At 46.7% G+C, this 13674-nt stretch overlaps 1 protein-coding gene across 1 annotated transcript in view; it reads right to left on the bottom strand.

The window, feature by feature from the left end:
* The window catches only part of IL13RA2 (interleukin 13 receptor subunit alpha 2), a 33087-nt gene extending 26268 nt beyond the window's left edge, over nucleotides 1-6819 (bottom strand). Inside the window, exon 1 of the mRNA XM_033072287.2 lies at nucleotides 6670-6819. The gene's annotated coding sequence lies outside the window, so the exon portion shown is untranslated. The remainder of the gene's footprint in view (nucleotides 1-6669) is intronic.
* Between the last annotated feature and the right edge of the window lie 6855 nt (nucleotides 6820-13674).

Here is a 13674-nt window from a genome sequence, read left to right as displayed (position 1 = left end):
GTTGTCTCTTCACTGAAATTGCACACTGCTGACTTTTCCTTCTTACTTCCTGCAAAGGATGGGGAAAAAAGTGTCTTACTGCTGGTAAATGTAAACCCTGCTTACAGAGTTATGCAAGATTAGAATTTAGCGTTCATGTATTCCCATTGTGTAAGCTATTTAAGCAGAAAAGTTCACACTGGACATTCTGAAACAAATAAGAAACATTTGCCAGTAGAGTGAAAGCCAGTTCCTGAATGCTGGAACTGGGTCAATTCCTGAGAAAATTAGATTGGAAAAAAAATGCATAGCTGGGATTCGCAACAATAGGGCTCCACCACACATCCAGCAGCACTGGAGCACCCGGGAAGGAGCAGAGAGTGCAGGTCTGTGCTGAGCAGGGCCTGCTGATCCAGCTGCTCTGGCCATATCCTGCCCCAAACAACTCCCTTTGTGAACTGCAGGTGCTTTTCCCTTCCTCTCCTGTGCCATTGTGCTGGCACCTGCTCTTCCTGTTCCTCCCACTGCCAGTGCTGCTCCTGGAGGAGCTCAGCTGAGGACACACAGAACAGGATCCATTCCCCATTCCAGCAAACCCAAGGGGAGACACTGCCCATGGTTGAGAGAGACATCAGTGGCCAGGGCAAAGTTCTGCACAGCCACGTGCTCAGACCTTGGTACCAACCTCCCTGACTGTAGCTGTGAGCAGCGTCCCAGCAAGCTGTGGGACAGGCAGGGACAATCCCTGTGTGTGTTGGACCAGAGCCTCAGATTGTTCTGTAAATGGGATTAAGCTTAAAAAAATAAAAAATCCATCACAAGGTGATAATGACAAGCTCATGGAACAAGACATAAATAAAACCAGACCAGCTCTGGCTGCAATGAGCCAATGAGCCAAGCCTGGTGGCTTCACTGCTGGCTGGGCTCAGCCCCTCCTTGCATTCCCCTTTCCTTGGAGGCCCCTGGTATCAGCAGCAAAACTCCCCTGGGCCCAGCAATGAGAAAGGCACAGGGATTGCTTCCCCTTTCATTGTCTGCCTTCCCTGTTGCAACCGTATTTGGAAGCTGACTCGTCTGGTTTGCACATGAATTAGATTTTTTAGGATTTGTCAGCTGGGTGACTGACTCCTGGAGTCACTGTGTGCTCAGAGACACCTCACAGGAGCTTCCTCCTCCTCCCAGAGCCTGGTCAGCTTCCAGAACCTCATAGCTGCTCCGTGGGGGCAAGATTAATAAAACCACTACAGCCCAGGGAATGCAAGCTTGTAAAGGTGCCACCAGGCTGAGTAAGAGATTCCAAAGAGCCAAGAATCCCCTGAGCTGGGTTCTTGGACTGTGGAAGATATGCAGCTGCATGCAGAAATTAAAAAGCCCTTCTGTAAAATTCTGCTTCTGTTTGAGGAAATAAAAGAACAGCAGCATCATTGCTGAAATACTTCATTGCAACTGGCAAAGATGTTGACAAAAATCTTTAACAGAGCTAAATATAAAAAATGGGACAAACCCTTTTTGGTTGAAATATGTATTTGATATATTCATCCCATTTGTGCTAAATTGGTTCTGTCAAGCAATGCATTGTAAACCTAGGTTAAAATATTGGGAAGCAATAGCTCAAAATAAAAGCTTTCAACTTTGCAACCTCCATGTTTAGAAGCAGCTTCCTAATCACTGAAATAAAAATGGAAAGGCTCCAGCTATGAACAGACCATTTGGTACAAAGCAGTATGTTTCATTTGGTCCAGAAGGATAGTTTTGAAATTGCCAGTGCCATGGAAAATGGATGATTTATAAAAGCCTCTTAACTGCCCTCATGTTTCAGGGAAATCAGTCTCTTTTACAGAACTTGCATTAAACAAGCTCTTTCCAAGGCACCAAGATGAAGGGCTCGGTAATTCCAAGCAGACCTGTGGCCTCCAGCACAGTGTTATGGATTCCACTGGAGAGGGGATGTCACCACAAGGACAAACGCTAGGAAAAGGAGCAGGGGGCATTGGCGACAGACCGAGTGTTGCAAGAAAAAATTCCTTCTTTGGATCCATAAATTAAACACTTATGGCTGTGAAGGGATTTCAGGAAATTATGGAAAGAATCCAGACTCTCTAGCAATGCCCAGTGTCAATATTTATTTTTCTGATGAGTGGAGAACTCAGTTTCTTTGCGGATGGCTGCTATCCTGGCTTAGATGGCATCTTTTGAAGGGAAGCAGCTGTTTGAATGTGCCTGTACCATGTGAGTCATCAAGGCAGCTGTCATGGGGCTGACTCCACTGAAAACTTTGTTTTCTGTAATGAGTGCTTCTCCCAGAAAGACCCATCCAGCCCAAAGTCAAATGTCCCACACTCCCTTTCAGATGACTCTGGCAGCCTCTCTGCTGCCTGAGGCACCCCTTACCCAAATCCCTCATCAGTTTCCTGCAATTCCTGATGAAATGGTTTCTGTGTTCTGTTCTGCTGCCTTGGGAGCACACCCTGACCAAAGCATCCACAACCTGCTGGCTCCTGTCTTCCCACTGAGTCATCTTTTGCTCCTGGAGCAATTTCTTCCACAGCCTGCACGTACCCTTTGCTTACACAAGGACTTGCTCTGACTCTCCCTCTGATGCACCTAGGCTTAGGTTCAGCAGAGACCATGAGAATAATTTAGTTCTTGTCATGGCCCCGTGTCAGGTTTAATAAAGAACTCGGTGAGTCTGCCCTGGAACAGCAGTACATGTAAAACTTTTGTAGAAAAGAATTACAAAGCAAGCTGAGGAATTAGACAGCACTGACCAAAGTGCGTAGCAGTGCCTGGGAATCAGCCTGCAGGAAAAAAAGAGCTCCAGGGGCTGGGAGTGTGCAGGGCAGGCTGGGGACATGCTGAAAGGGGAATGGGAGCCTGGAATGCCAGGGCCCGAATTCTGCCACTAAATGCACCAGGGCATTACAGAAAGAACTGAAGACACAAAGCTGGCTGAGCAACAACTGCAACAGGCCATGAATACATCCAGAGGGAGATGTAAAAGAAGGTAAAAAATATCTCCAGAGCAGAAAGGCTCTGCCACAGCTCCCAGAGGGAGAGGGGGAGGCCAAGAGCCCCTGTACCTATTTGTGCAGACAGAGCTCTGCTCTTGGCAGACCTGGCCGGTCCCAGCACCGTCAGCACTGGGGGCAATGGGGTCCTGCCAGGGCTCCTGCCTGGCTGCAGTGGGCTCTGCCAGGGGATATGGGGCTTACAGGGAAGATGTGTGTATCCCTGTTCCAAGAAAGGTGCCATTTTCCCTGGTGCTCCTGTTCCCTCTGCCTGCAGACTCGGCTCTGTGCTGCCCAGAGTCAGGGGGAGCTGCTGCTTCCACACAGGCAAGCCCACGGCAGCTCCAGGACCACTTCCTGCTCTTCAGGCAAGAGCAGGCACAAATAACACCTTGTATCCAATAGACTGAGCCCCGCTGGAGCAGAGAAAATGAAGACATCCAGAGATAAATCGTTCTCACCCACCCCTTCTGCCCCTGCCTATCCTGCAGGCTGAGCAGGAGCCAGCCACCCTCCTGGGCACCAGGCTCTGAACGTGTAGTTGTTCATTAGGAGTTAGAATACACTCTCCACTTTCATCCTCCCACCAAATCCACCAGCCTGCTGAGGGGGCAATTGCAACTGGTCCCCCATCTGGCCCAGCCAGAGGCTGCCTTAGGAAAGACTAAAATCTTCCCACCACATGGCTTTGAGCCTGGCTTCTAGACTGAGTTTACCTGGAAAGGCAAAATTCTTAAATCTTGGTGCAATTCTGAACCCAGTCTGAGCTGCAGTTTTGGGAGAAGGCAGAGCAAGCTCCCAGGCTGGCTGCCATCCTGCTGCTGAAAACCTGAGTGCAGCACTGTGCCAAGAGCCAGCTGCTTTTCCGTGAGAGCAGTTTTGTCACTAGAGTGACATCAGTGATGGCAGCCAGGTGCTCAATCTGTTCTGCAGTGCTAAACCCTGGGAGGGGCTGGCACCACACTGCGACTCTCCTGCCATGACCACACTCAGCCTTTTTCCTGTGATGAATGCCCAGGTCTCAGCCCAGCCTCCTCCCAGCACATCCTGCTGGCAGGCAATCACCACCTCCACTGGCCACCTGCCCTCCTGGGTACCAATATTATCCCAGCAGCATTTTCCCCCAAAAGTAAGCACACAGTAATTTCCCGATTACAAGCCGCACCGGATTATAAATCGCATGTCTGGGTGTCGGCAACATTTTGTTCTTCCTCCATATCTAAGCCGCACTGGATTATAAGCTGCAGTTTTGTTCGCAGCGAGGATCCGTGTCCAACTTTCACAAAGTTGCCAATTAGTAACAGAATCACGAGATCACGGGGTTTACTGGCTTGGCTTGGGGCCGGGCAGGCTCAGCCTGGTGCTGCCCCTCATGGCTTGGCCCTGCCACACGGCTGCCTCCCCCTCGCGGCTCAGCTTGGGGCTGCTGCGGCTCACGGCTGCCATGGTGCGGCTGCGGCTTGCGGCTCACACTTCCAGGTTGGCTCGGGGTGGCCGCGGCTCGGGGCTCCTGCGGCCGCCCGCTCTCACCCTCCCTGTGCGGCTCCTGCCGGCCAGGGCTGCCCCGCTCCCGCCCTCCCCACGCGGCTCGGCTCGCGGCTCGCACTTCCGGGTTGGCAAATTTCTGACTTTCATCCATATATTGGCCGCTCTGGAGTATAAGCCGCACTTCCGGTTGGGACCAAATTTTTAGTCAAAAGGGTCCAGGTTATAATTGTGAAATTACTGTACTTTTGTGGTAAGCACTTCCAATCTTGTTTTCAGGCTGCTCCAGAATTAGATAGACATAAAAAAAACCCAGGTTGAGTTGTTATTAAGGCAGAAACATTTCCCATGAAGTGCTGTCCCAGTAACTATGAGAACAAGGCTGGCAGCAGGGCAGCACTGAAGGCTCTCCCCAAGAGTATGGATGGGGAAGGCAACATGATGGGCAAAGCAGGGATCCTGGCAGGCAGGGAGCAGCTGACTTTGGCACAGGCAGCAAAGGGAGACAATGCTCTGTTCAAGACATCTTAAAGTCAGAACAGTCTCCTGGTTTCTTTACCTTGTCTTTTAAAACTGATTTGTCCTCCACAAGCCTCCAAGCTCTTGGGATAAGCAAAATTAATTTCCCTTTCCTTCTCTTTCAAACTCCACCCAGAGCCCTGGACCAGAGAGTTTATGGAGATGTTGGCAGAGGTGTTCTGGCGCAATCACTGTGCAGTGGGACTAATAAGTGAAAAAACAGATACTCTGTACAGTTGAGCACACTCCTGGGAGGCTGGCTGGGAGAAGTGGCCAGCCAGGGAGCCCTGGAGGCAACTTGCAGCCAGAATCTAATCCTGCCTTTGCTGCTGAGAGCGGGATCTGGCAACCTCCAGAGGGATGGGCATAGGGTTGTGCCTGAGCAGGGCATCTTGCACATGCAGGAGAAAGGACAAGCTCCAGGCCATCCCCACAGACTGGTCCTTGAACCCTGAGCTGCAACCCTGGGCACGTAAAGCAGCATTTTCCCTGGGGATAGGGGGTTTTCCTGGAGTCTGAGGGGACAGCAGTGCTGGGTTGCTCTCCTGTGCCTTCCCAGTCCTGTGGTGATGAGGGATCACCAATGCAAACAGCAGCCCAAGCCTTTATTGCTCACATCAACAACTTACAGTAATTTCACGACCATAAGGCGCACCGGACTATAAGGCGCACTTTTTTTTTGCAGTGAGGAGCCGCCCCCAGCTCCCCCCGAGCGGTTGCTGGCCAAGGCTCCGCCTGAACCGGGCAGCCACCGGCCCCCGGGCCTGCCTGTACCCGGCAGCCGCGGTACTGCTGGCTCCCCACGGCTCGCAGCTCACACTTCCAGGTTGGCAAATTTCCAAACTTTTGCCCATATACAAGGCGCACCGGACTATAAGGTGCACTTCCGGGTTTGGGTGAAAATTTGAGTCAAAAGGGTGCAACTAATAGTCGTGAAATTACCATACTGGTGATGAAAGCTGCTTTGTGAGATGTTAGAAGTATGGTTTCGCCTGACAGTGGACAAACAAATTAAAAAATAAAAAAGAAAAAAGAAAAAAGAAAAAGGAAAAGGAAAAGGAAAAGGAAAAGGAAAAGGAAAAGGAAAAGGGAAGAAGACAGTCCAAAAATGCTGAATGGATTTATTCTTTTCAGAGGCAGATCTCTGACACCTCCCCCTGGAGAGAAATGTTAGCCCAGAATAACTGCTTGGCCAGGACAGACAGTCCTTCCATGGTATCTGCTGACAGCTCTTATCAGCAAGCCAATGCTGGATTAGGACAAGCCTAAAGCCAGTTAATTGTAGGAAAAGCTGTTTAAATCTTCCCATAAAAGAAAAAATACAGGAAGATAGTTAAGGAATAATCACTGGAAGGATTTCAGAACAGGCAGAATATGGCTTAAAAGGGATGAGGCACATACACCATTGTGCAACAATGGTGTAAACACACACATACATACACAGCTGTCTGAAAAGCTACAATTCAAACATCACCCTGCACTCTGAGCAGATGCATCCAAAATTATTTTGAGAACACAAACATCAGTGACACTTAAAAATAAAGAGATGCTGGAAAACTCTTTCAAAGAAATTAGGATATGCATAAATCCATAGTCTGCACTACAACTGAACAGCTATGGACAGTTTCAAACAGACACACACAAAATAAAATCATAGTATAAAGTAATTATAACTTACCATCACACTTTGGGATTTTCCTTTAAGCCAGGTAACTTATTAGACAAAATACTTATTAGCTCTTAAAAAAAGAAAGCTGGAAGGCTGAAAAAAAAAAAAAAAGTCCTGCATATGTTCCTGTTTCTAGAGAGTGAGCTTTGATCAGCTACATCCGAGCAGGCAGCCTGGGAGTGTGCTGTGTGTAGGATGCATATGAAGAAATAGGGCAGGCACTGAGTGCTCACAGACGTCAGGCTCAGCATCCCCTCCCAGCAGCACGGCTCACTGCACGTGTGGGGTGTAGCAAAAACCCCACATCATGATCTGTGAGGGACTTTCCTGTCAGTGTTAGGAAAATTAAGCCACAAACAACAGAAGTTTTTGTGCAAAAAGAAGACAGAGGAGTCCTTTTACAGTTTGTTTGAATAAAGGGAGAGGCCAGGGGGCAATCCCCTGGGATCTCTCCAATTTTTGGAGGACACAGCCTCCTTTCATCCTAATTTCCCAGCTGCATTTCCCTCTGTTTCCCCACTGGCTGAGGTACTTGAGAGGTGCAGACCTCCTGGAAGGCCTGATACCTGAGATTCCCCTCTAATGTATAACCTCCCTTTTAATTTTTAATTCTTAGAGAATTCTTGAGTTTCCCCCCATTGTTTCTTTCATCTTTCAGTATCCAATTTCATTATCACCAAACCTACAGTTTGTTTGTAAAGGCCAATATCTTTTTTCCATTCATCAATCAGTGGAATCCATCCCACTGTTTCATTCATCTCTCAGTGCTTGTTTGTAAAGACAAATCTGTCATTCCTCTCAACAGGATGCAATTTGATTGGGAAAACCTCGATGATGTGACCTGAAGAGCCCTGCCTGGCTGTGGGACATGGCAGGACAGCACAGGGACAGTGCCACAGGCAGGGCCCAGCAGGGAGGGGCTCCTGCAGTTGGGGTCTGGGCTCTGGCTGGGGGGCTCTTGTGTCCAGCAAATGGAAAACCTTGGCAATCCTGGCTGGTCTCAGAGGTCACAGGTCTCACAGCTCCCATCACCTGAGATGTGGTGACTGCTGCAGCTCTGCACACCCTGAACTAACATCAGCATCTCAGCTGGGCACAGGTGTCCACAGGCAGATGACTGCTGGGCTTCTTCATTTATGGGGGAAAACCCTCCCTAAAACAAATACAAGTGTCAGAAAGTAAAATACTTTTTATCAAGTCAGAAATTTTGTTCTTGGATTCTACTGGGTCCTTTCAAATTGGATGGGGTTTCTTCATCAAAGAAAAATCTCACTCCATGGTTATTTCCTGTGAGATATGCTTTGACCAAGGTCCTGACCAGATGACTGCAGCTTTCAGACAGCAACTTGACAAATGGAAAAAACTGCTTCAAGCAGTTTCAGGCAGATGTGATGCTGGTGGGATCCAGCTGATTCACTGGGAGCTCAGACTTCACATCCTGAGGAAGGTACTGGCTGTGCAGCTATAAATCGTTGTGCTGAAGAATGTACTCACAGGACTGCTCTCCAAGGCACAGCTGGTGGGTCTTCCCAGCACCGACTGGCAGTGAAACCAGGAAGAAGTTTGATCTCACCAGGTTTGTGGATGCTCTTACATAGGTTTGTTCTGCAGCAGGAAATATGATTAAGATATATGATTAGGAGAAAAGGGTACACACCAGCCTCTTCTGGTAGCACTGAAATCCCCTGTACAGGAGCATGCACACATCAGAGAGCAGTGAAAAGGGAAGCAGAGAAGTGATCCAGGGAGGATGGATGAGCTGCTGTGCAGCTCTGCCCTCTGGAAGGCACTGCTGGCAGGATGCCTTGGTCCAGCAGCTGCTGCAGGGCTGTGGTCTGCAGGGGGACAAGGCGGGGACACCCAGGCCCTGCTGAGGGGTGGTCTGGCTAATCCCACTCAGCTGTGCTGGGAAAAGTGAGCTGCACTTGGGCAGTGGGAGAGACCAGCTCTGGCCGGAGCTGTCCCTGGGATGTTGGGGCCAGATGTTTTTGCCAGATAATTTACCAACAATTTATAGTACTGAGAGTTACCACTGTTCAAAACTCTACAAAAGCACAGCAAATGTCCAAGGCCAGAGCCCTGAAAGGGCCATTCCCACATAAGTGTCCTGAGGATCCTTTTCAATAGAGGCTGTGTTGGGTTTTACTCTTAGAGAAGTTCACCAGGCACCATTTGCACTGACCACTGCCCTTTATCTTGGGTTAAAGGAGTTTAAGGATTTTACATCTCTGCTGTGAATCAACACTTACAAAACAAACCCCAGCTGGGATGGTTTAATTGCAGATCAGCTGCTGGTAAGAAAGAAAGAGTGCTTCAGTTTCACCTTGAAGGCAGGGCTCAGTTTAAAGATAAACAAAAATATTGGCTAGCACCTAATATCTGCCATGCAATGCTTGGGAAATACAGAGGTCCCACAAGTACAGGCTCTTGTGGGTGTGCAGGATTAAGCCCAAAGAACATCCTGTTATTTCCTAGTTGTTCCCTCTTCTGACTTGTGCTGGTGTTATGCTCTGTTCTTGGGGCTGCCCTGTGTTAGGGAGGACTTTGTGGATTTCAGTAACACTACTCAAAAGATTTACAACAGAAAAAAAGTATTTCAACAGGCTTTAAGAAATATAACAATAAATCCTTCATCAATGTATTAATCAACTGCCACTTACAAGATAGATTTAGCTTTAGATTTTAGGGGGAAGATTTGTCTTAAAAGAGCAAAGAAAAATATTTAATGAAAGGATCTCAGTCATTTGTACACACTCTGGCTCTGTGAAAGATATTCCTTAACCCTGTGGGTGCAGCAAACTGCACTCTTGAAATTGAGTCAGGCTCTCCTTAATACCCCACAAAGTGGCTGAGCAGTGACTTTTTTAATCCAACTACCAGCCCTCAAACTTGAAGAGTTGCCTTCTTCTGAAGCATCTCCCAGTCCTATACCACCTGTCACTGCAGAAAGCCCCCGGGAAGATGCCATGGGAACAGAGGCACCCTGTGATGCTTTCTTTGTGGAGTCCTACAGCACACTAAGTCCCTGAAGGCCTGAACTCCCTTGCTCCATGCATTGGCTCAGCCCATAACAAATTATATGGCTCATTACAACCCAAAATATAATTAAATAAACCCATATAACAGGAAAAGGATAAGCAGGGTAAGTCTCCACAGACACTCATCCATTGAAGTGATTATGGCTTTGCTGCTCCAGGGCATCACCTTTAATTCCACAGGCTGTGATTGCAGGCAGCAAAAGAGAGCTGGACCTGCAGTCTCTGCTGGGACAAGAACTGCCAGCTCAGCCTGGTGCCCATCCTGCCCTGCCTTGGGCACAGGGGTGAGCACTGGGGATCCTGTGCTGGCTGTGAGTGTGCTGAGCAGAGCAGAGGACAGGGGAGAGGACACACTGTTTGTCCCAGAACAAAAGGGACATTGCTCCAGTTGAAGCTTATGAACCATAGCCTTGACTTATCTTCCAGTCCACAGCATGTCCCTCATTGGTTTCCTGTTGCCCAGTCTGGGAGTATCAAGCATGAAACAAATATTCCTATACTTGTAGGTTCTATTTCTGTGAATGTCTGGCACAGAAAACATTAATCAGAGGCCAGAAATATATCCCCTGCGAGAAGGACTGGACACAACAGTTAACAGACACAAGTTAACCACTGTCTTCTTCCTGCTGGGTTGGAGGCAAATAAATAAACTCAGCCTTAATCACTTTTCAAATGCCTTATTTTGACTTGCAGTTTGTCTCCTGCACTGTCTAAAAAACTTCTGGTCTGCAGTAGCACTTCTTGTGCGTGCTTTTCATGGCACCAGAATGCATGAACTGTCTACTCACAACTGTGAGTGTAATATGGGGCAGGGTAAAAATGCCTTTGGATTCCTCCTTTGGTCCATCAGAATCAGAGCATTCCTGTGAGTGCAAATTAACCAGCAACTGAGATAAATTTCATGTCAACACAGCTGTTAATTTGGACAATATCAGAACATGTGATGCTCTTCCTTGTGAAGAAACATCCCACTCTGTTCTGCCAGCTGACAGGAGTACCTGTGTGCTCCCTAGCTCTTTTCCTTAAAAAATTGTGGAATTTGTCACAAACCAGCATCTACAGCTGTCTAAAGCCTGCTGGCCAACAAGGACTGCCTGAGGCACCACCCTGGGGAGCCCAGAGCCAGAAGGCAGGACAGGACACTGCAGATCAGAGCCGAGGCTGAAGGGACTGCAGAGGAGATTGCCTATTCCACCCTCCTGGCAGAGATGGGTCAAGCACACCAACAGGTGGCAGCCGGTTTAAAATCTAAGCAGAACTTGTTTTAGTCCTGTTGAAAACCCACATGTTTTAGTGGGGGAGGTAGGTGTGGAGCTCACCTGAGTTGGTGAGGGGGTGCAGGGATGCCAAGGCTCAGTGACACGCTGGAAGTTATCAGAGCTGATACTCCTTCAGGCAGCCCTGAGCACCACCCAGATGTGCATTTTTAACTGCCACATCCTTTGCTTGGATTTGCATGTTTACGAGCTAGGAAGGGTAACAGCTTCAGTGGCATCAAGGGTTTATCTGTAGAAACAAGCTGCAAAATTGGCAAACAGCAGAATGCTCTGTAGATTTGGTGATCAGAGGGCAGGAGCAGCTCTCTGGCCAAAATAAAGGGGCTTCACTGCAGAGCTCAACCTGTACTCACAGGGGAACACAGGATTAATTCAAGTTGCAATGTTGTCAAGCAGATGCAATCTGTCAGAAAGTGAAAAATACCTCATGTTTTTACCACTGTTGAGTAAACTGACAATTTATACATGAATTTGTTATGGTTTGTAAAAAGACTAAATTTTAAATAAATTTAGTTTTAAAATTTTGTACTTACAGAAACTAAATTTACCCTTCTGTGCATAAGGATTTCTTGTTTTATGTGAAAGTCCAAGTGAGAAAAGCCAGATGGTGGTAAGGTTTATTTCCCCATCTGTACCTGCAGGAACAGAAGTTATAAGATCTGTTTGATAGATGTCTTCTAAGTTCATTATAGCAATTCTGAGTTTGTTTTCTGTCAAAACAGAACTCCTTGAAATTTGTTGATGTCTGAAAGGTCAAATAATTGAGCCAAAAAAAAAAAATCTACCTGTTTGTGGGCACATAAATCCTGAAAGAATAAAGTATTTTTCCTAAAGAAAATGTTTGTCTTTTCAATTTATACATCAAACACAACTCCTGAATTTGTAATGAAAGCACTTTGAATAAAATGTTATCAAACATATCAAGCAAGTTATCAAAAAGATATCAAGCAAGTTATAAAAAAGAGCATACATCAGAAGCAGTCTGTGTGCTAAAGCTATTTCTAAGCCAGTAGCAGAAGTAAAAATTGGGAATGGGAGTGTCAAAGTTCCCAATACACAAGTAAGGCTCAGTGGTGCCATACACAGGCAATACACAAAACCTGATTATCAGAGCAGCTTGGCACTGCTCGCAGAAGAGCAACAACACTGAGTAATAAATCATGGTTCAATGACTGGGGGGTCTATCTGCTACTTCTCTTTTGTAATCCTGTTCGCATATATACGAGGAAGAAACCTCTGGGAACTCCCCTATCATTTCACCAGAAAAAAAAAAAAAAAAAAGAACAAACAACTACTATTCCTGGGAAATAGAAGTTTATCTTGCTTGAGCCAAAAATTACAAAATGATCACTGTCCTTACTGGAGAAAGAACAGAATGCACTTACTATTTCAGTACACACTGAAAAGTGCAAGCTAGACACATCACCCAATGGTTCCTGGAGAAGAGCTTTCACATAAACATTATTTGGAATGAATTCAGTACTACTTATCTATTTCTAAATTATACCCCTAAAATTTTTCAGAGATAATCCTGCTTCCTTTTGCTTCTGTAACTTAAGTCCTGGAGAACACAGGGAATGTGGGATGATTTGTCTTATTAAGTATTCTTCAGAAGTTCATGCACTTGGAAGCTTCTGCTAGGAAATTCAGTGTTGGCTGTTGCTGAGAGCTGGTGATTTTGGAGAATCAAAAGGGAGTGGACGAAATGAACACCACAGCATCAGCTCATGAATTTATACCTATCTAGAATGTCATATTCTTATTAACACAAATTAACATTTTCACTGAAGATATCAGTATTTCTCACTCAAGCTGCGAAAGGATTTCAGCCTCCACTAACTGTGGAGAAGAAAAGTATCTGGAAATGCATTAGGAGAGAAAGCAACAAACATCTTTGGATTGCTGAAGAGTTGGAAGTTTAGCTCTGACAGTTTCATGGAAGATAAAAATATTAACATGTCATTGTCTTGGTTTCAACAGGGACAGAGTTAATTCTCATCTTAGACTCATATAACCATTAAGGTTGGAAAAGACTCCTGAGATTGAGTTCAACCATTATGACAGCACCAGAGTTCACTGTTAAACTCTTTTCCCAGTGCCACATCCACACAGCTTTTGCCCACTTCCAGGTATGGCGATTCCACCAGTGCCCTGGCCAGCCTGTTCCAATGTTTGCCCACCCTTTCAGAGAAAATTTTCCTAACATTCAATCTAACCTCCCATGGCACAACTTGAGGCCGTTTTCTCTTGTCCTGTCACTTGTTACCTGACTCCCACTTGGCTCCACCCTCTTGTCAGGCAGTTGTAGAGTGATAATGTCCCCCTTGAGCCTCCTTTTCTCCAGGCTGAGCCCTCCCAGCTCCCTCAGCTGCTCCTCCTCAAACCTGAACTTCATAGAGTTCACCTTGGGACAGAGGCTTCTGAATGTGGCATCATGGCTCTTGAACATCCAAAAAAGTCTTTTCTTAAGAGAAAAGTTTTATTCAGAGCTGAAAACTGAACAACAGACTCACAGAACATTTCAACTATAAACCTCTCACTGGTAACTGCAAAAAAAAGCTCTAGCTGCTGAGATGTTTTTGTCAAGAAACAGTGTTCACTTTCTTCAGAATGCTGTTCCTCAATTTCTGCTTTCCAGTCCCCATATGTGCCTCATCAGAAAACAAAGAGCAGCTGGGTGTGTGCAGATGCACAACGAC

The sequence above is a fragment of the Catharus ustulatus genome, chromosome 14 (genome assembly GCF_009819885.2).
Source record: "Catharus ustulatus isolate bCatUst1 chromosome 14, bCatUst1.pri.v2, whole genome shotgun sequence".
Taxonomy (NCBI): domain Eukaryota; kingdom Metazoa; phylum Chordata; class Aves; order Passeriformes; family Turdidae; genus Catharus; species Catharus ustulatus.
Note: the sequence above shows the minus strand (reverse complement) of the source record. Positions and strands in the feature narration are given on the sequence as shown.